Source organism: Lynx rufus, unplaced genomic scaffold (genome assembly GCF_022079265.1).
Source record: "Lynx rufus isolate CCGP_SWC_20201006 ecotype Redwood Valley unplaced genomic scaffold, mLynRuf1.p SCAF_4, whole genome shotgun sequence".
Classification (NCBI taxonomy): Eukaryota; Metazoa; Chordata; class Mammalia; order Carnivora; family Felidae; genus Lynx; species Lynx rufus.
Window position 1 is genome coordinate 90,918,605 of NW_025814856.1, and position 25,782 is coordinate 90,944,386.

Sequence of the window (25,782 nt, forward strand, 5' to 3'; positions counted from 1 at the left end):
ATTTCATTCTTTTCATGGCTGAATGATATTCCATTGTATATATATACACACCACTTCTTTATCCATTCACAACTTTCTGGGCGACCGGGCTGTTTCCATAATTTGGCTGTTGTCGATGATGCTCCTGTAAACACGGAGGGACATGTATGTTTGTATTCTTTGGGTAGGTACCTAGTGCACTTGCTGGATCCTAGGGTAGGTAGTTCTATTTTTAACATTTTTAGGAACCTCCATACTGTTTTCCAGAGTGGCTACCCAGTTTGCATTCCCACCAATAGTGCAAAAGGGTTGCTTTTTCTCCACGTGGTTGCCAACACATGTTGTTTCTTGTGTTTTTTATTTTAGCCATTCTGATAGGTGTCACGTGATATCTCACTGTGTTTTTGGTTTGCATTACCCTGAAAATGAGAGATAGTAAGCATATTTTCATGTGTCTGTTGGCCATCTGGATGTCCTCTTTGGAAAAATGTCTATTCATGTCTTCTGCCCATTTTAATTGGATTATTATTTGGGTATTGAGTTTTGTAAGGTCTTTATATATTTTTGATATAACCCTTTATCAGGTATGTCATTTGCAAATATCTTTTCCCATTCCATAGGCTGCCTTTTAGTTTTGTTCATTGTCTCCTTCACTGTGCAGAAGCTTTTAAAAAGCAAAAATAAACTATTGGGGCTTCATCTCCCCTTTTCGTTTTAAAAAATATTTCCATTCATTCAGTAAATATTTCATAAGCACATGTGAAATTTTACTTGGAAATATGCATACTTACATCTATGTAATTCATGATGTTTTTAGACTGTTGTGGATTTAATAGCTGTGACACAGTGAATTCTGGCTCAATTTTGTGACCTACTAACAAAGTAGCCTACTAACCGTAATGAAACGCTCCCAGGTTCAGTGAGTTCTTTCCACCTTGCTATTGGAAGTGTAAGTGACACAAGGAATAATTTAAAAATAATTTTTGAGATCTTCAAAATTTTATAATCTTTGACTTAGTAATTCTCATCCTAGAACTCTGAGTTAAGAAAGCCGAAACTCAGGTAATGATTTAAGTATAAAGAAGTTCAACATTATTTAATTTGAAATTGTGAGTAACAAATCTATCAAGAAAAAGGTACTAAATTAATGCTATATATCTGAATTCCTGTACCATATATTCAGTTGTGCAAAGATCAGCACAACTATTTCCACGTGAGAGTCAAACTTTTCAAATCAGAAGCAAAAGCTTACAAGCTCAAAGAATGTCACAACAAAATGCATTTGCCACAACCCTGATAACCAAGTTCCAACCAAACTTTTTACTACCTAAGAACCATTACATTCCAATTAATATCATATTACCCATTTTCATTATGGCCATTATTTTATCATTACCCATTTTTTCACTGTTCTTTATGACTGACATCACACTTGAAATTACCTGATATTTTGTATTATTATTTGTCTCCTTGTAATGAAATACAAACCGCGTGAGAGTTTGGCCTATTGTCTTCAGGATTCCCTATTAACAAAAACATATTTCCTGTTTATTGTAGGCACTCAAATATATTTAATAAATAGGTGAAAAAATTAGTAATAGGATATCATGGAACTGTTAAAACACTTGTAATATTTCAGGCATATACTTATAAAAATAAGTGTTCAGCAAAATTGTAGTTACTTCTTACATGTATATTTATAAGCAGAAGGAAATGGAAATAATAATGTTAAGAGTGATAACTCACAAAAGTATTAAAAGTAGAAATTTTTATTTCCACTCTTTCCTTGCTAAATTCTCTGAAATGGGCATTACTAATTTTCTAATCAGAAAAGTAAACACAGTATCTCAAGCTAATGATACATAATACCAAATTCTATAGACACTTTTCTCTTTTAACTCCTTAATATATATCCCCTTGAATATACTACTAGAACAATTAAAAACCTTAGTAGAAAAAAATAACATATACATAACATGAAAAAAAAGATGTATACAGATACTAAAAGAAATCTCTCTTGATAAAATCAAAGATTATCAAATGTTTGGTAGTTGATAAATGTTCAAATATGTTAAAACTGATGATTTTCTAAAGAATCTTGTATGAGCATAAAAAGTTGATTTTCTTTTAATATTTATAAAGGAGAAGTTTTTCATACCACTTTCTGAGTGAGAGAAAAATTACAAAAAATTACTTAATACCCTTTTGGAAATTATCTTTATTACAAAATATCAACTATCATTATATACCTCATATGCATTATATTTCTAACATCCTTATAAAATGAAGTAATAATTGACTATAATTTTCTTTACATGATTGATTATAAAATACCATTAAGGTAGTCAAGGATCTATGAATAAGTCAAAATATTTTTCTCTCCCAGAGATGTAGCCACTTAAATATTTGTTATTTTAAAAATCATATTGAATATATAATTGTTAAAAATACTAAATGTTTTTATTTTTTTATTTTTCATTTAAAAAAAATTTTTTTGTGATAACAGATCAGTTTTAATTCTAGCACCTGAAACTATACAAGGGTATGCTTTGTCAACTTCACGGGGCTGTTGTACACATTCAATAAACTGACAAGCGTGCAATACCACTTAGTATCTCACCATCAGGAACATACTTCTGAATTGTTGAAACACATCCACAAAAATAAAAACAAAAATCAGAAGCCATCCACGGTTATACTAATCGTCAAAGAGAAATTTTACACTTAATACTTGATAGAACAGTCAATACCTAGTACGGCACATCACAAGTGACTTCAGATTCTCACCCTGTTGTTGTCTACGGAGGAGGTTTCTCAAGCAGGTGTGTGACTGGCCAAAGGTGGGAGCCACCAGGACCAGGACCGGGATGGCAAGGACACCTCTACTACAGTTTCTATAGTTTTCACTGTTTTTTTTTTTCTTTGTCAGTTAAAAGTGAACAGTGAGAATTAAATAATTATCTTTACATATACACAAGGTATGCTGTGAAAGCATATTTGCTTACAAACATATAAAAATAATTGTTAACTAGTTTGATAAGAAAATAATGTATAAAACTATATAGCAAAAACATTAATCATCTCTGACCCCGGAAAGATCAATTCCGTATTCTATATTACAAACAAAAAAACAGTTTTAGTTTTTTTTCATCCCGTATCCAGAAATACTTGAAAAGGCATACAGATGGAAATTATTTATTTTTACTCTCAACATGGCTATGAAAAGAGTTAACTTAAAAAGCCAAGAACATTGAAATGCCTAAATCCAGAATGAGTCCAAATATTTGGCCACAAAGAACATTATTATCATCTTTAGGAATGGAGATGTAATAAAGGCTTTATACACAGTTTTTAATCTATAAACATAACAGGCATTTTGGTATTTTGGCCACTGGAAAACAAAGGCTGTAGCATCAGTAAAGGTCTGAGATGTCTCACTTCTGTGGATTCAATTCAGTGTACCTAAGGTTAACTTAAGTTGACATCAAAATTTTTAGAGATAGGTAAAAAATTCACATTTAAAAACAACTCATGTTTCTATTTAGAGTAACAGTAGGCAATATCATTCCAGAACTTACAAGTTAATTTCACAACCTATGACTTCAGCTTGGCAAACAGCTTAGGTTCCAAAACTGATTCATCCCTATTAAAATGTAAGCCCTTAAAAAAGAATGTGTCTAGGTATATAGATCATTATTTTTAAGAAATCAGATAATCTTTGAGGCAGCCTTAGTGTTTCCTTTAAATGTGTCTCAAAATGACCATAGGATTAGCTTCACGGAAAGGATTAGCCAGCTTCTTGGTCTAAGGCTACTAGCCACGGTGATCGTTTGTCCAAGGCTAGAAAGGTACCAACACGATGTGATGTAAACCATAAGGAGAAGAGGAGACGATGAGGGCTTTTCCTGGCAGTTGGTAGCTACAATTCAAGGGATTCTTAGAAAATGACACAATGGCAGCCTTTCTTGTCTTCTTCTTTCCGTGTTGGTTCTGGTGAAGGAGGACATTCCTGCTCTCGAAATTTCCTTATAACCCGGACACGTTCATGGAAAGCTTGATCTACATTCATCCCAATCTTTGCTGACGCCTCCATGTATGTTACCTTAAGCTGTCGTGTTAACTGTTGTCCTTCTTCCTGTGTTACCTGTCTTTGATGATCCAGATCTGCTTTCTTACCAGTTAAAATCATTGGAAACTCATCACGATCCTTCACTCTGAGAATCTGTCTTTGAAACTTACAGATTTCTTCAAAATTGCCTCCATCTATGACTGAAAAGACCAACAGGAGACCCTAGCCAGCTCTCAAATACTGTTCTCTCAGAGCTCCTAACTCTTCTTGTTCTGCCGTATCCAGAATATCTAGCTGGGCTGCTCTCTCATCTATCACACACTGCTTTGTGTAGGAATCCTCGATGGTTGGGTCATAATCCGTCACAAAATAGGACTGTTATAACGGGGTCCCTTCCTTCTCTCGCACCGTATGCCACACCTTTTAGGTTGACCAAAGCGGAGAGACGTCTGGGTTTCTCGTTTTTAAGATCCCGAAAAAGATCTTTCAACCTTCTTAACCAGAGCAAATCCTAAGAATGAAGAATTCCATCGCTCTTGTCTTTACCACAAGCCCTGACTTTTCCAATACTAAATGTTTTTAAAACAATTCTTGCTGAAACTTCAACAGTAGCATTTTCGAATGACCTATATATATAGTTAATAGTTTTCCTGAGTGATATAATCCACGAATTCACTCAAATTAAATTATTCAACACTTTTAATATTCCATCAGCCAAGCTATTATGAGCTTATTAAATGATTAATCCCAGTGTGATTTTCGGAAAAAATAATGAGTGCACTCTATGTCAGCTTAGAAATATAATTGCACCATTATTGTGCTAAACTATTATCAAAGAGAATACAGTATTAGGTACATTAGCAATGACATTACTTTGCCTGCTGAATTTTTGCTTATAGAATAATTTGAAATAGAGGATTTGTACAGTCAATTAAAACCTAAGTATTTAAGGAATAATACGTTTAATTATTTGCAAGGTACCAGGTTGTTTGTATAGTTCTTTGACACAACAAATGTAGAAAATGTTTCATTGAGGAATGTCAAATTATTTAATACCATAAAATTCCAAGGTCTGTTTTAATAAAAATTAAAATCTCCTAAATGTTATAGGAGTAAAATAGAGGAATGATTTCTAAGGCTGTCACTAATTACCTTAGTTTTCCTTAGTAATGAACTCTAGTTTTGTTCAAATCAGCAACATGCTCAAATAAAGTAATTGGCAATTTCCTTGGAAAGATGGATGCATTCATTCCCAATGATTCCTAACTGAGAATTAAGACACAATTGAGGTTAACTAAATAAGGAGGAAATTTTTCTGCTGTAAATAAATGATACACAATGTAGTCAGCAGGACATGAGTATTAACTGGTGAATATTTTCCACTGCATACAGTTCATCAGTTCATCTTTATCCTGCCCTTGCTTGAAATAACTTCTTTTAGATTTAATTACATTCTTTTTTTCGTAAATTTTTTAAGTTCATTTTTCTTCAGCTTCGTTGAAATATTAACACGTAATATATGTAAAGTTTAAGGTGTATAGTCTGGTGACTAGATACAAGCATATATTGTAAATAGCACAATAATCTTCATCCTCTCACCTTTAATATGGGGGAGGGATGGTAATATTTCAGATTTATTCTCTTAACAACTTATAAGTATCTAATACAGTATGCTAATTATTGTCATGATGTTATACACTAGATCCCCAGACTTAGTGACATTGTAGCTGGGAGTTTGCACGCACTTTGAGCACATTCTCATTTTTGCCACCCACAGCCCCTGGCAACCACCATTTTACTCTGTGTGTATGAGGTTGGCTTTTTTAGATTCTGCACATAAATGACAACATAAAGAACCTACCGAGTATTATGTTAACTGAAATAGTCATAGACAAATGCCATATGATTTTACTCAGATGTGGAATTTAGGAAATAAAACAAATGAAGAAAGAAAGACATCAACAACGACAAAAAAAGATTCTTAGGTATAAAGAAATGGTGGCTGCCGGAGGGGAGGTGGGTATGGTCAAAGGGGAAATAGAAAAGGGATAAAAAGCGTACTTTTCTTCATAAGCACTGAGAAATATATAGACTTAATGAATCATTATATCATACACCTGAAATTAAACTGTCAATTATGTTTGATGGTAAAAAAAAAAAAAAGTATCTGTCCTTCCCTGACTTTTTCCCCTTAGTATAATGTCCATCCATGTTGTCGTAAAGGGCAGAATTTCCTTCTTTCACAGGGTTAAATAATATTCCATTGTTTTGTATCTACACTACCTTTTCTTTATCCAGTCATCTTTTGATACACATATAGGTAAATTCGATATCTTGGCTGTTGTGCATGATACTGCAATGAACATGAAACTACAAATACCTCTTCAAGATTCTATTTTCATTTTATCTATTACCTAGTAGTGCAGTTGCTAAATCATATGGTAAAATTGTTTTTTATTTTTTTGAGGAAACTCCATACTGTTTTCCATGGTGGCCGTACCAATTTATATTCCCAAAGTAGTGCACAAGCGTTCCCCTTTTCCCATATCCCCACCAACACTTGTTGTCTCTTGTCTGTTTGATAATAGCTATTCTAACAGGTGCAGAATAATATCTTATTATGGCTTTTATTGGCATTTCTCTGATGATTGTTAGCAATGTCGAATACCGTGTCATGTACCTCTCAGCCATCTGTATGTATTACTTGGAAGAATGTCTATCATCCTCTGCCCACTTTTTAATTAGGTTGTTTGGTTGTTTGCTGTTGAGTTGTGTGTATCATTTCTATATTTTTTATATTAACTCCTTATCTGATCGATGGTTTTGAAAATATTTTCTACTATGTTGTCGATTGCCTTTTTTTTCTGATTCCTTGTTTTGCAAAAGCTTTGTAATTCAACATAGTTCTACTTGTTCATTTTTGCTTTTGTTGCTTGTGATTTTGTTGTCACATCCAAAATAATCATTGCCGAGACCCATGTTAAGAAACATTTTCCCTGTGTTTCCTTCAATAGTTTTACAGTTTGGGATCTTGAGTGTAGTAATTTAAGCCATTTCAAGTTAATTTTGGGGAGTGGTATAAGATAGGAGTCAAGTTTCATTCTTCTGCATGTTATAGTCTAGTTTTCCCAACACCATTTACCCAAGAAACTATCTTTCCTGCATTGATTCTACTTGATTCCCTTGTCAAATATTAGTTAACCATATATTCAAGGGCTTACTTCTGTCTCTTCTATGTGTCTATATTTATGTCAGTACTGTACTGTTTTGATCACAGCAGCTTTGTAATAAAGTTTGAAATCAGGAAGAATAATGACTCCAGCTTTGTTCTTCCTCAGGATTCCTTTGGTGATTCAGTCTTTTGTTATTACAAATTTTAGGATCATTTGTCTCTTATTACGAAAAATGTCATTGGAATTTTGATAGGGCTTGCACTGAGTCTTTAGATGGCTCTGTGTAGTACGGACATTATAACAACATTAATTTTTCGGATGCAGAAACAGGATATCTTTTCATTTATTTGTGTCTTCAATTTTTTCCATTAGTGTCTTAAATTTTGTAAATGAAATCTATTTGACATACTATAAATTTAAGTTTACAAAATGTTAACTTGATACATTCATATATTGTGATATAAATGCCATAGCAGCAATCATTACCTTACATTATTACCTCTATCACCTTACATTATTATACTCCTTTTTAGTGGTTAGAATAATCAAGTTCTAGTCTCTTGGCAAGTTTGTTATAATACCATTGAATAATGGTTATAATACCATTGTTTTCTGTATTTACTACACTTCCCATGAGATCTAAGCGCTTTTTTTACTACTCATATGTTTGTGACCTCAAACAATATTTGTCCTTCCCCTCCACGCTCCCATCCCTTGGTAACCATTTTACTCCGTTTCTATGAACTTGGCTTTTTTAGATTCCACATATGACTGATACCATACATTTTGTCTCTCTCAGACAAATTTCCTCAAATTCCATTCATGTCTTCACAAATGGCAGGATGTTGTATATATCTTTCACTCCTGGATTAAAGATATTCCTATATATTTTGATGCTATTGTAAATGGAATTGTGTTTCTTTTTCAGATAGTTTTTTTTGTTAGTGTATAGACACAACTAATCTTTTTATATGAATTTCATATCCTGCAACTTTACTTCCTTTGTTGATTAGTTCCAGCGGTCTTTTGGTAGAGTCTTCAGGGATTTTCTCTGTATGAGATCTTATCTTGCATAAACAGAGATAGTTTGACTTCTCTCTTTCCAATCTGGATGTCTTGTACTTAGTTTTCTTGCCTGATTGCTCTGGTAGGACTTCCAGTGCTATACTGAATAGGAGTGGAGAGTGAGTACTTTTGTCTTGTTCCTGATCTTAGGAAGAAAGTTTTCAATCTTACACCATTGAGTTCTTTATATATGGCCTTTGTTATGTTGACATGCATTCCTTTTTTACCCAATTTCTTGAGTGTTTTTAACATGCATGGGTGTTGAATCTTTTGAAATGTTCCTTTCCATCTCTTGAGATGATCACAAGATTTTTACCATTTTATTTACTACATTTAGTATTTTGCATCAATATATTGATCTACTCTGGTATCCCACTTGATCAGGGTGTATGATCCTTTTATGTACTGTAGAATTTGGTTTGCTAGTATTTTGTTGAGAATTTTTGCGTATATATTTATCTGTAGGGATATTCACCTGTAATTTTCTTACAGTGTCCTAATGTGGCTTTGGTATGAGGGTAATGCTGGCCTCACAAAGTAAAGTTTAGTTTTGGAGTATTACCTCCTGTTTTTAAGAAGAGTTTGAGAAGGACTGGTATTAATTTTTTTTTTTTTAATGTTTGGTAGAATTCACCTATGAAGTCATCTGCTCCTGGTGTATTCTATGTTGGAAAGCTTTCCATTACTGTTTCAATCCTGTCATTCATCATTGGTCGGTTCAGATTTTCTGTTTCTTGATGATTCAGTCTTGGTAGATTCTATGTTTCTAAGAATTTTAAGTTAAAATTGTTTATAGTAGTATATTGTCCTTGTATTTCTGTGTTACTAGGAGTAATGTCTACTTTTTGACTTGTAAATTTTTTTAATGTTTATTTTTGAGAGACAGTGCACACATGGGAGGGGCAGAGAGAGGGAGACACAGAATCTGAAGCAGGCTGCAGGCTCTGAACAAGCCATGAGCACAGAGCCTAATGTGGGGCTCAAACTCACAAACTGCAAGATCATGACCTGAGCTGAAGTAGGTCACTTAACTGACTGAGCCCCCCAGGCACCCCATTCACTTCTGATTCTTCTTTTTCTTAGTCTAGTTAAGGATTTGTCAACCTTTTTATATATTTTTTAAAAAATACCTTTCACTTGTAATGATCTTTTCTATTAACTTTTTAATCTCTATTTACTTTTGCTCTGATTTTTTCATGTTTTTTTCTTCTACTAACCTCGGACTTAAGTTCTTCTTTTTCTTACTCCTTGAGGTGTAAATGTAGGGTGTTTATTCAAGAGTTTTCTTTTCTTTTAAGGTAGGGATTAATTTCTCTTTTAGAACTGTTAGGCTACACCACAGTAATTTTGATATATTCCGTTCCATTTTCACTTGTTTCAAGTATTTTTTATTTCTGTTTTTATTTCTTGGATTCATTGCTCAGGAGCTTCTTGTTTAATTTCCATACATTTGTGAATTTTCCTTTTTTTTCTATTATTGATTTCACTTTTCATAACATTGTGGTCAGAAAAGGCAACTGGTATAATTTCAGTCTTCTTACATTTGCCAAGATGTGTTTTATGATTTAACATATGGTGTATCATGGAAAATGTTCTGTGCATGCTTGAAAAGGATATGTATTTTGCTACTGTTGGGTACAATTATCTGAATGTGTTTAGGTCCATTTGGTATAGTTCAAGTCCTGTGTATCCATACTGATTTTCTGTCTGGATGATATAACCTTTGTTTAAAGTGGGGTATTCAAGTCCCTTACTATTAATGTATTATGTTTCTCCCTAGAGATATATTAGTATTTGCTTAGTGTATTTACATGCTCCAGTATGGATGAATATTTATGATTATTATAGCCTATTGATAAATTGGCCTGTTTATTGAAAAATTATTTGTTTTTTGTTACAATTTTCAACTTAATATCTATTTTTCTTATAAGTATACCTACCTCTGTTTTCTTTTCATTTCCAGTTGCATAGAATGTCTTTCTCCCCTATATTCACTTTGAGCCTAGGTGTGTCCTTAAAGCTAAGGCAAGTCACTTGTAGGCAGCATATAACTAAGTTATTTTTTAATCCATTTAGCCACAGTGTCTCTTGATTGGAGAATTTAGTCCTTTTACATTTAAAGTAATTTTTAATAGGTAAAGACTTATTAATGGCATGTTAATTTTTTCTGGCTGGAGCCCTACCAAGGAAGCTACTTTGGACCATGGGATGGATATGCCTGGGTCCCCCAGAGCCTACAGGGAGTGACCCAGAGAGATATGTGTAAGCCTGGTATTGGGAAAGGCGGATTCTGGAGTCTTCCCTGAGATGAGTCACTCTACCATCCATTTCTCATGACGGAATGTCTCTTTCATTCTTTTTCTCTGTGATAGGCTACTTAGACTTGTAAGATGTGTAATGGGGGATATGTGAATCTATTCTTCCTACTGTTACCAAACCCAAGTTTGGCTGTCCCTTGCTTGAGAGGCCAATACTCAAGAGATGAGTTTTGATTGCAAAGGAACTTGAGCTTTATTCAGGAGGCTGGCAACCTGGGGAGAAGGTGGATTCTTGTTCAAAAGCCCACTCCAACGTTTCTAAGCCTGGCCCAAGGGTTTTTAAAGGGTTTTAGGGTAATCAGCAAAAAGAGTGCAGTGGACTGCAACATTTCTTAATGATGTGTAGACCTGATGTTGCCAGCTACAAACATTATCTCAGTGGGAGGAGGTTGTGGAGGGGGTCTGGTTCTTGTTTTTTGGTGTGCAGGAGTACTCTGTTATTTCTGCCAAAAAGGGCAAGGTCTACCGATCCCCAAAACCATTTGTGTAACCTAAAAAAATAAACACATTGTGCTAAAAAATTGTGAAGCTAATCCAAAATCTGAGGCAGCTCCAAAGAGACTTGCTGAATTCTGTGGCCAGGAAAATTCTGGTCTTTCAGTCCTCAAGGTCAGTGGTCTGCAAATCTCAAAGAAAGTAATTTCATTCTGTTACAGATCGAGGGTCTTAGGTCAGCAGGTGAGGAGTGTGTTATCTTGAAGCAACTTTACCCTTAAGACCAACTGGAGTGCTCTTCTACTACCCTCCTGAATGTATCTTTTTTTTTTTTTTTTATTTCTGTACTTCCTGCATATGCTTCACCCGTATAAGCCCTGATCTGGATCTTTGGTTCTGTGTGGAGAATAGTTGTTCAGATTGATGTTTATGTGTGTGGTGGTATGGAGGCATATTATTATGCCACCACTTTTTCTATTGGTTCATTTTAAGTTTAACATAAGATTTACATGTTCTATAGTCAGTTAGACATCTTTTATGTGTTGCTGGACCATATTATACAGTATTCATTTAAACTTTTCTCATATAATTGTATAAACGACTCAGCACCTGGTATTGACATTTAACTCACTAATCCATACATTCATTTCTTAAGTTTATTTGGGTGTTTTTTTTTTCAAATTTTTTTTCTTAATGTTTATTTATTTTTGAGACAGAGGGAGACACAACACAAGTCGGGGAGGGGCAGAGAGAGAGGGAGACACAGAATCTGAAACAGGCTCCAGGTTCTGAGCTGTCAGCACAGAGCCCGATGCGAGGCTCGTACCGTGAGACCATGACCTGAGCCGAAGTCGGACGCTTAACCGACTGAGCCACCCGGGCGCCCCTAGGTGTTTTTTTTTTTGTTTTTTTTTTTTTACTTTTGTGATTTTGGTATACATTTGAAGATATTCTAAGGACTTTCTGAATTTTAAAAGGACTATTTTTTATTCTAAATCATCTGATGAAATAGAATACCTGTAATTTGGCTACAAGTATTGTGAATTGGCAGTAATACATGTTGTTCCAAGTCAGTCAAATAATTGCAAATACTCAGTTTGTTCATATATTACTATAATTTGAATCAATAATATTCCAAATTATTAACAATGATAATTAAACCAAAATGTAATTTGCTTTATATGTGTCCATGCGAGATGTTATATGAATATACTAAATACGCATCCCTTCTTTAAAGATATTCCTATATACATACAGTTCATGGTTCTTCAGGATTTCCACCGAACAAAAAATCTAACTGTATTAAAATGCAAAAAAGCATAATGATAGCCAATAAGTGAGTCGTAAAACTAAATTTCAAAAAAAATATTTAATGGTTTCTAAACATTTTCCATTAGAAGTAACCATATTGTGGTAGTTCTTAAAAGTAAACTCATTTTTAAAGCCTGATTGTCAGTTGCTAAATTATGTTTTTGTGATTGCACCTTGTAAACCTTTGTCAGGTTTTTTGCAAGAAACCCAGTTATCCAGTAGAGTAGCTACTGGATAGTTACCATTATCAGTAATGTAATAAATACTACTGGACTTGGAATGCAATTTAGGTTGAAAACAGAAATACTATTTCCACCAGCACTTATACTCTTGTATTCCAAGGTCAGTGAATTTGCAAAGTGTACACACATAAGAATATTGATAGATATAGATATATATAAATAGACATCCAGAAATGGCAGGGAACTGAAAACATTGGTGAATAGCAGTAAAATCAGTGATTCAATCCACTAAGCCAACTTAATGAACAGTCTAAGTTGTGTGACAAATTACCAATTTAATTTTTTTGCATTATAGTGTGAATACATGGGTAGTATTTGGCAAAAAATATATTTAGCACTTAGAAAACTGTTTTGTTTTCTTGGACAATATATGCTTATTTTCCGAACATTTAAAAAAAATATTCTAAGACTTGAGGAACCTGGGTGGCTCTTTCGGTTAAGCGTCTGACTCTTGATTTCGGCTCAGGTCATTTCACAGTTTGTGGAATCAAGCTCTGTATCAAGCTCTGTACTAACAGTACAGAACCTGCTTAGGATTCCTGTTCCTGCATCCCTTATGCAGAGGGATGCATATTTCTGCATCTCTATTGAAATAAATAAATAAACTTAATTATAAGACTAAATTATTAAGTCTCTCTCTGTCTCTATACATATATATATATATGTGATATACATATACACACACATATATATATGTACATATATATGATACACACACACACACACACACATATATATATATATATATATATAAAATACCAAACAGATGAACAAATCTATCTATCTATGGAGAGAGAGGAGAGGGAGAGAGAGGGAGAGAATCTTAATCATGCCCTAGGCTCAGCATGGAGCCTGACATGGGGCTTGATCCCATGACCCTGGGACCATGACCTGAGCCAAAATCAAGAGCCTGACGCTCAACCAGCTGAACCACCCACACACCCCTAAGTCTGTATTTGGTGAAGTTATTCTAATACTCTAAGCTCAGTGATATTTATCTATTTGAATGATAACACACATGGTCATGGTCAAGTTTTATCTATTTCATTATTTTTATGAAAAATATGTATGAAAATATAAGGCAAATATTCTGTAAGCAATATTTCATGTAAATGCATTTGGTTATTAATCTTCAGGACTTTCAGTTGTAACTTGGCAGTCATAATTGTCTCATATCAATTTATTTCAGTGACAACAGCCTTTTCTACTCTTTTTAAAAATAATTTATTATTTATTAATTTAAATCCAAGTTAGTTAACATATAGTATAAACATATAGTGTAATAATAATTTCAGGAACAGAATTCACTGGTTCATCACTTACATATAATACCCAGTGTTTATCGCAACAAGTGTCCTCCTTCATGCCGGTCACCCCTTCAGCCCCTCCCCCCACCCAACGTCCAACAAGCAACCCTCAGTTTGTTCTCTGTCTTTAAGAGTCTCTTATGGTCTGTCTCTCTGTTTTTATATTATTTTTGCTTCCCTTCCTTTTTTGTCATCTATTTTGTATCTTAAATTCCACGTGTGAGTGAAGTCATATGATATTTGTCTTTCTCTAATTTCACTTAGCATAATACACTCTAGTTCCATCCACGTTGTTGCAAATGGCAAGATTTCATTCTTTTGATAGCTGAGTAATATTCCATTGTGTGTGTGTGTGTGTAAGTATATGTGTGTGTGTGTGTGTGTGTATATATTTATATATATTTATATATCTATAAAACATCTTCTTTAACCATTCATCAACCAGTGGACATTTGGCTGTTTCCATAACTTGGCTATTGTCAATAGTGCTGCTATCAACATTGGGGTGCCTGTGTCCCTTTGAATCAGCACTCCTGTATCCTTTGAATAAATACCTAGTAGTGCACTTGCTGGTTGTAGGGTAGTTCTATTTTTAATTTTTTGAGGAACCTCCATACTGTTTTCCAAAGTGGCTTCACCAGCTTGCATTCCCACCAACAATGCAAAAGAGATCCTCTTTCTCTGCATTCTCACCAACATCTGTTGTTGCCTGAGTTGTTCATGTTAGCCATTCTGACAGTTGTGAGGTAGTATCTCATTGTGGTTTTGATTTGTATTTCCCTGACGATGAGTGATGTTGAGCATCTTTTCATATGTCTTTTAGCCATCTGGATATCTTTGGAAAGTGTCTATTCCTGTCTTTTGCCTCTTTCTTCACTGGATTATTTGGGGGGGGGTGGTTATTGAGCTTGATAAGTTCTTTATAGACTTTGGATACTAACCCTTTATCAGGTATGTCATTTGCAAATATCTTCTCCCATTCCATCACTTGCCTTTTAGTTTTGCTAATTGTTTCCTTCACTGTGCAGAAGCTTTTTATTTTGATGAGGTCCAAATAGTTCATTTTTCCTTTTGTTTCCCTTGCCTCTGGTGATATGTCAAGTAAGAACTTGCTATGGCCGAGGTCAAAGAGATTTTTGCCTGCTTTCTCTTCTAGGATTTTGATGGCTTCCTGTCTTATGTTTAGGGCTTTTATCCATTTTGAGTTTCTTTTTGTATATCATGTAAGAAAGTGGTCCAGGTTCATTCTTCTGCATGTCACTGTCCAGTTATCCCAATGCAATTTGTTGAAGACACTGTCTTTTTTCCATTGAATACTCTTTTCTGCTTTGTCAAAGATTAGTTGGCCATACGTTTGTGGGTCCATTTCTGGGTTCTCTAGTTTGTTCCATTGATCTCAGATGGGGTTATGTTTCAAAACCCCATGCTTCAGGGGCACCTGAGTGGCTCAGTCAGTTAAGCGTTCCACTTAGGCTCAGGTCGTGATCTCGCAGTTCCTGAGTTCAAGCCTCACGTGGGGTCTGTGCTGACAACTTGGAGCCCGGAGCCTGCTTCAGATTCTGTGTCTCCCTCTCTCTTGGCCCCTCCCCCCACTCACACTCTGTCTCTCTGAAGAAATAAATAAAAATAAAAACCCCATGCTTCAGTAATACCCCTGTGACTAGGACCTGCACCAACTCTACGGGGAAGGGTCTCGCTGGGCAATGGCCAGTTTCTGGCTTGCCCCAGAAAACATTTTGTGTGATCGCCCAGCAGCAGAGGTTCAGAGATTCTGGCAAACCACAACACATAGCTGGCACAAGGTTTCATTATGACATACTTGTCCCATTACCAGCAAACGTGGCTGCTCTTTAGGGTCTGCTGGACCTTTGCGTGTGGGGAGGCCATATGGCCTCTACCCAATGCCCTCCTGGCAGGGGAACCACTTCTCCCTGCCTGGCACACAGTGTCTGCCTCTGGGGATTCTCCCCACTTCCCCACAGGGCACCGCCAGGCACTGAGCTCCAGAACTTCAGGCTCTGGGCTCCACTGATTAGTATTGAAACCCTCTCCTCTCTTCCTGTCCGTGGTTTTGGGGAACGGACTTCTCACACTCTCCTGTAGGAGTTTTCACTCTTCCTCTCAGGCCTCTTTCAGGGGAGCGCTTTTCTTGCACAGTCCTCTTGCACTGCATTCTCCTTCTTTCCCTTTTGCTGCCGTCTCTCTGCAAAAACAGCTCCTTACTCTCTGCGGATTTTCTCCCCCCCCCCCCCCAGTTCCCCTCTCCCCACCGATTGCCTGCGAGTTCTGTGGCTCACGTTATGCAGATTGTTGTGTTCATCCTCAGGTCAGTTTCCCTAGGTGTTCAAAATGGTTTGGTGCTGATCTAGCGGCGGTTCGGGGACGAGACGAGCTCAGGGTCTCCGTGCTGCTCCAAAATCTTAACTCCTCTCTGCAGCCTTTTCCACTCCGAAATGTCCTAATATGATGTTTGATTTCCACACCAATCTGCTCTGTTTTCTCGATATAAGTGACAAACCCATCCTTTCAGGTGCTCTTATTTATTATTTCTTTTTTTTTTATTTTCAGTAGACTTTAATTTTAGAGCAGTTTTAGGTTGACAGCAAACCTGAGTTGAAAGGACAGAGATTTTTCTGTGTACTTGCCGCCCTCATTTTACGAATCTCTCCTATTATCAAAATCCTATGCCAAAGTGCTTTGATATAACTGATGAACCTGCATTGACACATCATTGTACCCAAGGTCTATAGTTTACCATAAAATCACTCTTGGTGTTGTGCCGTCTGTGGGTTTGGATAAATGTATAATGACATGTATTCACCATTATATCATCATATGGAGTGATTTCACTGCCTTAAAATTTCACCATGCTTGACCTATTCGCTCTCCCACCTCCCCAATCGCAGGCAACCAATGATTTTTTTTTTCCTGTCTCCAAAGTTTTGCCTTTTTCAGAATGCCATACACTGATAATCATGTAGTATAGAGCCTTTTTGGGTTGGCCTTTCATTTAGTAACTTGTATTTAAGTTTCCTCCCTCTTTTTGTGCCTTGATCGCTCTGTTTTATTTACCACTGAATTCTATTCCATTGTCGAGAGATACCACAGTTTGTTTATAAATTGAATTACTGAAAGATATCTGGGATGCTCCCAAGTTTTTGCAATTATGAGTAAAGCTATTAAAAACATCCCTGTACAGGTTATTGTATGGACATAAGTGTTCATTGCCCGTGGATAAATAGGCAGCAACATGATTGCTGGATCACATAGTAAGAATATGTTTTGTATTTTAACAAACTACCAAAATGTTTTCTAAAGTATCCGTATCGTTGTGCATTTTAACCAGCGACAAACGACAGTTCCTGTTGTTTCTCATCACCCCTGCACTTGGTGTTATTTGTGTTCTAGATTTTGACCAGTCTAATAGGTGGATGGTGGTACCTCACTGGGGTTTTGTTTTTGTTTTTGTTTTTTTAAGGTTTATTTAATTTTTTGAGAGAGACAGAGACAGAGAGAGACAGCATGAGCAGGGGAGGGGCAGAGAAAGAGACACACACAGAATCTGAAGCAGGCTCCAGGCTCTGGTCTGTCATCATAGAGCCCGATGTGGGGCTTGAACTCAAGAATCGCGAGATCATGAGCTGAGCTGAAGTCAGAGCTTAACTCCCCAAACCACCCCGGTGCCCCCCTCACTGCTGTTTTAATTTGCCTTTCCCTGATGATGTAAGACGTGGACCATCTTGATATGTGCTTGTTTGCCATCTGTATATCTTCTTTGGTCAAGCATCCGTTTAAGTTTTTGGCTCGTTTTCTGATTAGGTTTTCTTACTCTTGAGTTTTAAGGTTTCTTTTTATAATTGAAGAACACTCCCGTATCAGATGTGTCATTTGCAAGTATCTTTTTTCTCATTCAGTGGAATGTCTTGTCATTCTTTTCACATTGTCTTTCATGGAGTAGATGTTTTTAACTTTAATGATATCCAGCTTATCAGTTACATCTTTCATGGCTAGTGCCTTTGGTGTTGTATCCAAACACCTCATCACGATACACAAGGCCTTCCAGGTTTTTTTCCCTGTTGCCTTCTAGGAGTTTTATGTTTTATGTCTTCTTCAATTTCTTTCGTCATTGTCTTAGAGTTTTCAGTGTTCAGTTCTTTTACCTCCTTTGTTCAATTTATTTCTAGATATTTTATTCTTTCTGATGCAACAATAAATGGGATTGCTTCCTTAATTTCTCTTTATACTCGTTCATTATTAGTGTACAGAAATCCAACAGATTTTTATATATTAATTCCTTATCCTGCCACTTTATTGAATTCATCTATTAGCTCTCACAGTGTTGTTGGCAGAGTCTTTAGGGTTTTTTATATATGTCACCTCCAAATAGTGACAGTTTTATACTTCTCCGTTTCTGATTCGCTAGTTGCTCCAGCTAGGGTCACCAATACTGTGTTGAATAAAAGTGGGTAGCATGGGATCCTTGTCTTCTTCCTAATCGTAGAGCAAATGCTTTTAGCTTTTCACCATCAAGTACGATATTAGCTGCGGGTTTGTGATATACGACCTTTAATATGTTGAAGTATGTTCTTTCCAAATCCACTTTGTTGAGAGTTTTTATCATAAATCAATGTTAAACTCTCAAAATGGCTTTAGTACATTTACTGGGACGAACATAAGATTTTAGCCTTTCATTGTGTTAATGTGGCATTTCACACGGATAGACTTACAGATGTGGAAACACTCTTACACCCATGGAATGAATCCTACTTGTTCATACTGTGTGTTCTCTGTAATGTATTACTGAATTCTAAATTTATCGTGTTAACATTTTGTTGAGGATTTTTGCATCTGTGTTCATCAGGGTTATTGGCCTCTACGTTTGTTTTCTTGTACTGTCCTTTTCCTGGTTTTAATAGAACATTTTATGATTCCACGTTCTTTCCTTTTTTGAGCATATTGTCACAATTGTTTTGGGGGTTTTGTTCTTAATTTTTTTAGTGATCGCTTAGCGTTTGCAGTATGTGTGACTAATCCATGTCTACTTTTAAATAATACTCTAACACCTCACAGGTAAGGCAAGTATCTTATAATTACAAGTAATCATAATTCCTCCCATTCATTCCTTGTATTATTTCTGTCATTCATTTCATATTTGTATCAGCAAACATAACATTTGAGAATGTTTATATCTGTGTGCGTAACACTGTCTTTTGAAGAGGGGAAGCTTTTAATTTTGATGATATCCAGTTTATAGATTTTTTCATTTATGAATCATACTTTTGATATAATGATTAGAAAATGTTTTCTTCTAGAAGTTTTATAATTTTAACTTTCTATCAGGTCTATAATCCATTATAATTTAATTTTCAATATGATATGAGGTATGAAAGGTTTTTGTTTGCAGGGGGGAGAACTAGGGATACAGAATTGTTCTAGTATATGTAAATATCTACAAAGTGGCTTAGTTAATATCTACAAACTGCCTAAGCTAAGATTTTGTTAAACCTATTCATAAATTTTTACAAAATTCCTATCAACAACATCGAGTCTTATCATAGACATATACTCTGAGGACTACAAAATAGCTAAGGAAATTAAGATAAAATATGTGAAAAGTTAACTCATGTTTATCACATTTCTTGTTGGGTGTACCTTATAGATTTCTTAATTGTATATAATTTTAAATGGTATTGTAAAATTTCATTTTCCATTGCTTTTGTGTAGAAATACAATGATTTCATATCATAATTCATAATACACAATGTTGATAGACTAGCTTATTAACTTCTAGTAGTAATTTTGTAGATTCATCAAATTTTCTGCATAGATCTTCACATCATCGATGAATAAAGACATTTTTACTTCTTCCTTTCCCATGTGGATGCCTTTTAATTCTTAATCTTTATTTCAATGCCTAAATCTTCCTTGTAATGTGGAAATAAAAGTGCTAAGAGCCAACACCTTGACATTTTTCCTGATTTTTTTTTTAGGGAGAGCATACATCTCTTTGGCATTAAGAGTATTATTAGCTGTTTGTTTTGTAGAGGTAGTTCCCTTCTGTTCTTAGTTTCATAAGAAGAATGTATTTTGGATTATGTAAAACACATTTTGTCATGCATCAACTGAGATAATAGGATTTTTTAGTTTATTAATATTGTGAATTACTTCACTGACATTACAAAGTTAAACCAACTTTGCAATCTTGGCGTAAACCTCATGTAGTCATGATGTGTTACTATCTTTTTAATATTGTTGAATTAGCTTTGTTAATTTCCATTTAGAATTTTTGCATCTATATTTATGAAGAATATGGTCCTGATGTTGTTTTATACTCTCCTATTGTCATTCTTTAGTTAGTATTGGTATCACTAAAATGCTAATTTCACAAAATTATTTTGAAAACATTCACCTTTTTCAGTTTTCTGAGGAAGTTTTTATACATATGGCATTATTTGTTCTTTCAATGTTCAGTGTAATTCCTCAGTGAAGCCATTTAGCTCTAGGGTTTAATTTGTTGGCAGGTTTAAAACTACAAATTAATTTTTTTAAGAATAGGTCTATTCAAGTTATCTACTTCTTTTTGAGAATACTTTGATTGTTTTTTGATGTTTTTTCCCATTTCAGTTGATTTACTTCTTCATGAATATATTTCGATACTCTGTGTGTTTCATGAAGTATGTCCATGTCAGCTAACTTCTTGACAAAATGGCATAAACTTGTTCATAATATTATGATTTTCCTTGAAATAATTATAGATTGGGGAGCATCTGACTTTGGCTTAGGTCATGATCTCACAGTTCGTGGGTTCGAGCCCTGCATCAGGCTCTGTGCTGACAGCTCAGAGCCTGGAGCCTGCTTCAGATTCTGTGTCTCCCTCTCTCTCTGCCCCTCCCCTGCTCATGCTCTCTCTCTCTCTCTCAAAAATGAATAAATGTTAAAAAATTTTGTTTAAGTAAATAAATATTTATAGATTATGTCATGTGACATCATGTGTCTCATCTTGATACTGCTTAATTTGTGACTTTTCTTTTTTATCCTGAACAGTTTAGAGTGTTATGAATTTTATTAATCTCAAACAACTAGGTTTTGAGTTACTTGTTTAGTACTTTCTATCAAGTGCAAAAATATTTAGCATTTTTATGTACTTTTTAAATTAATTAGCCAGCGTATCATTATGAAATCACCTTATTTAGCCCTGTCAATATGTTTTGCTTTGAAACCAACTTTGTCTGTTACCAGCTTTGGTTTGATTAGTGTTAATATCATATGTATTTTACTACCCTTTTACTTTACCCCGTTTCTTTATGTTTACAGTACGTTTCTTGTAGGCATCGTATGGTTCTCACTTTTTATACAGTCCTGTAATGGTTTCTCTTTAATGGTGGTGTTTAGACCATTTCCACATAATGTCATTATTATTAAGGTTAAGTTTAACCATACAACTTTCTATTTGTGTCCTACTGGTTCAATCTGTTCTTTGCTACCTTTTTTGTCTCTTTTCTCCTTTGTTCAGATCTAATATAATTTTTTTAAGTTTATTTTTTGAAAGAGGGAGAACATGGACACAAGTCAGGGAGGGGCAAAGAGGGGGAGAGAATCCCAAACAGGCTCTGTGCTGTCAGCTCAGAGCCTGATGTGGGGCTCCATCTCACGAACTGTGACATCATGACCTGAACTGAAATAGTCGTATACTTAACCAGTTGAGCCACCTAGGTGTCCCAAGATCTAGTATAAATTTTTAATGATCCACTTTATGAGTTTTGTTGACATATGGACAGCAATTTTTGTTGTTGAAATTTACGTTTTAGTTACAGTAAAAATAGTTAATATATCACAATATAACTTAAAATGGATATTATACCAACTTAGAAATTTTGTTTCATTTTTGTTATACAACTTCTAAATATTATATAAACACCAGGTTGTATCACTCTTGTTGTTTAAGAGTCAGTAACGTGTTAAATTTTTAAAAATTTTTTTCATGTTTATTTTTGAGACAGAGCATGAGGGGGGTGGGGGGGGGCAGAGAGAGAGAGGGAGACACAGAATCTGAAGTAGGTTCCAGACTCCGAGCTGTCAGCACAGAGCCCAGACACAGGGCTCGAACTCATGGCCTGTAAGATCATGACCTGAGCCGAAGTCAGATGCTTAGCTGACTGAGCCACCCAGGCACCCGTCTTAACAAATTTTAAATGATGCCAAAAAATGTCATTTTTACCCATGTATTTACCCTGCCTAGTGCTTTTCCTTCCTTTGTGTGGATTCATGTTTATATTAGTTTTAAGTATACAGCATGTTTTGATAACTCTGTAATTTATGCTGTGTTCACCTAGGTATAGCTACAACCTGTCACCATGCAGTGTCATTACAATAACATTGACTGTATTCCCTATGCTGTAGCTTTTATCCCCATGACTTAACATTCCCATAACTGGAAAGCTGTACCTTACATTGCCCTTCACTCATTTTGCATTTTGCCCATCTCCCAACCTTACTCCTTTCTGGTAACCCTAAGTTTGTTCTCTGTATTTATGGGTCTGTTTCTGCTTTTTGTTTGTTCATTTATTCCTTTGTTTTGTTTTCTAGAGTCTATATAAAAGTGAAATCATATGACATTTGCCTTTTTCAGTCTTATTTCATTTGGTGGTCACAAATGCCCAGACCTCATTATTTTTAATTGCTGAGTAATATTCCTGTGTGTGTGTGTGTGTGTGTGTGAGAGAGAGAGAGAGAGAGAGAGAGAGAATGTGTGAGTATGTTCCACATCTTTATTCATCTATTAATGAATACTTGGATTGCTTCCCTGTCATGGCTATTGTAGATAATTGCAGCAAAAAAAAAAAAAAAATAGGGATGCACAGATCTTTTCAAATTAGTATTTTCCTTTTCTCTGAGTAACTACTCAGTAGTGGATCATATGATATTTCTATTTTTAATTTTTTAAGGACTCTCCATCCTGTTTTCACTAATGGCTGCACCAGTTTGCATTCCCACCAGCAGTGCAGGAAGGTTCCTTTTTCTCCACATCCTTGCCAGGACTTGTTATTTCTTGTCTTTTTTACTCTAGCCATTCTGGTAAGTGTAATACCTCCTTGTGGTTTTGATGTACATTTCTCTGATGATGTGGTAACACATCATTTCATGTGTCTGTTTGCCATATATATTTCTTCTTTGGAAAAATGTCTATCAGGTCATTTTTAATCAGATTATTTCTCTTTTTTTAGGGCTTTTTGGTATAAGTTCTTTATTTCAGATAGTAACTCCTAATCAGATGGATTATGTGAAAATACCCTCTCCTACTCACAGGGTTGCCTTTTCATTTTGTTGCTGGTTTTTTCACTGTGCAAAAATTTTTATATTGCTGTAGTCCCAGTATTTATTTTTACTTTTGTTTCTGTTGCCTGAGGAAACCTATCTGGAGAAATATTGCTAAGACTGATGTCAAATACATTCCTGCCTATGTTTTCTCGTAGAAGTTGTAAGGTTTTAGGCCTCAAATTTAGGTCTTTAGCCCATTTTAAGTTTACTTTGCATGTAATTGTCCAGTTTTTTCAGTGAAATTTATCTTTTCCTCATTATTTTTTTTGTCCGCCTCCTTTGTCATAGATTAATTGACCATATAAGCATGTGTGTTTTTTCCTGGCCTCCCTATTCTGTCCTTTTTCTCTGTGTATCTGCTTTTGTGCCAAGATCAGACTGATGTGATTACTACAGTCTCCTAGTACCTTTTGAAATCTGGGATTGAGACATCTCTAGCTTTGTTCCTATTTCTCAGGATTGCCTTGACTATTAACGTTCTGTGTGTGTGCGTGTGTGTGTGACTTCATACAAATTTTCATATTACTTGTTCTACTTCTGTGAAAAATTCTGTTGGTATTTTGATAGAGATTGCATCGAATCTGTCGATTTTCTGGGTAGTAGGAACATGTTAACAAACAGTGATTCTTCCCATCCACAAACATGAAATCATTTTACGTTTATGTCATATTCACTTTCTTTATTCTTTGGCATTTAATCTTTTTGGTGCAGTTGTAAATGGAATTGTTTTCTGAATTTCTCTTTCTGCTGCTTCATTATTAGTGTAAAGAAACTCGGTTTCTATGTATTAATTGTGTATCTTGCAACTTTAGTGAATTCATTTTTTACTTCTAATTGACACTTTAGAGTTTTTTAATGTAATGTGTCATCTGCAAACAGTGGTGGTTTAAATTCTTCCTTACCAATTTGGATGTCTTCTATTTGTTTCTGGGGTTGCTGCAGCTAGGACATACAGTACCATATTGAATGTAAGTGGTAAAAGTAAACCTCTTTTCCTTGTTTGGGATTTTGGAGGAAAAACTCTCAGTTTTAACCACTGAGTATGATGTTCACTGTGGGTTTTTCATCTGTGGTCTTTTTTTTTTTTTTTTAATTTTTTTTTTTCAACGTTTATTTATTTTTGGGACAGAGAGAGACAGAGCATGAACGGGCGAGGGGCAGAGAGAGAGGGAGACACAGAATCGGAAACAGGCTCCAGGCTCTGAGCCATCAGCCCAGAGCCCGACGCGGGGCTCGAACTCACGGACCACAAGATCGTGACCTGGCTGAAGTCGGACGCTTAACCGACTGCGCCACCCAGGCGCCCCTGTGGTCTTTATTATGATGAAGTATACAACCTCTACACCTGCTTCATTGAGAGTTTTTATCATACGTGGAGCAGATTTCACCATAAATGGATCAAATGGATCAAGTATTTCATCAAATGCTTTATCTCCATCTATTAAGGTAATCAAGTAAGTTTTATCCTTCATTTTGTTCATAGAGTTTATCAGGTTGATGGACTTGTAAATTACAAAACCATCCTTGCATTTCCAGAGTAAATCCCACATGATCGTGAGAGACCCTTCTAATGTTTTGTTGAATGTTTTTTGGTAGTATGTTGTCGACGATTTTTGTATCTATATTCATCATGTGTATTTTCTTTCTGTAGAATTTTTGGGTTTGGTATCAGGGTAATGCTGCCCTCATAGAATGAATTTGGAAGCTTTCCTTCCTCTTATATTTTTTGGAATAGTTTGAGGAGAATAAGTATTAACTCTTCTATAAGTGTTTGGTAGAATTCACCTGTGACTCCATCTGGTTCTAGAATTTTGTATTATGGGAGCTTTTGGTTGCTGATTGAATTAGATTACTAGTAATTGGTTTATTCAAATTTTCTATTCTTTCTGATTTAGTTTTGAAATATTGTGTATTTCTAGGACTTTATCCACTTCTCCTAAGTGATCTAATTTGTTGGCATAAATTTTTTCATATGATCCTTATAAGGGCTTTTATAATCCTTTGTATTTCTGTGGTATTGGTTGTTATTTCCCTTTCAGTTCTGATTTTGTGTCTTGTCTCTCTCTTGATGAGTTTGGCTAAATTTTTATAAATGAATCAGTTGTTGGTTTCATTGCTCTTTTTCTATTTTTGTCTCTATTTCATTTATCTCTTCTCTGAACTTTATTGTTTCCTTCCTTCTATCAACTTGGCCTTTGTTTTACTTTTCCTAGTTCCCTTATATGTAACGTTAGATGTTTATTTTTTGAGGTTTCTCTTGTTTCTTTTTTTTTTTAATTTTTTTTTTTCAACGTTTATTTATTTTTGGGACAGAGAGAGACAGAGCATGAACGGGGGAGGGGCAGAGAGAGAGGGAGACACAGAATCGGAAACAGGCTCCAGGCTCTGAGCCATCAGCCCAGAGCCCGACGCGGGGCTCGAACCCACAGACCGCGAGATCGTGACCTGGCCGAAGTCGGACGCCCAACCGACTGCGCCACCCAGGCGCCCCTCTCTTGTTTCTTGAAGTAGGCCCATATCTATTTACATTTCCCTCTTGGAACTTCTTCACTGAGTCCCTATTTT

General features: G+C 35.4%; 1 pseudogene; it reads right to left on the bottom strand.

Annotated features, from left to right (window-relative positions):
• Positions 1-3,914: 3,914 nt before the first annotated feature.
• The window catches only part of LOC124523412 (ras-related protein R-Ras2-like), a 31,152-nt pseudogene continuing 9,284 nt past the window's right edge, over positions 3,915-25,782 (bottom strand).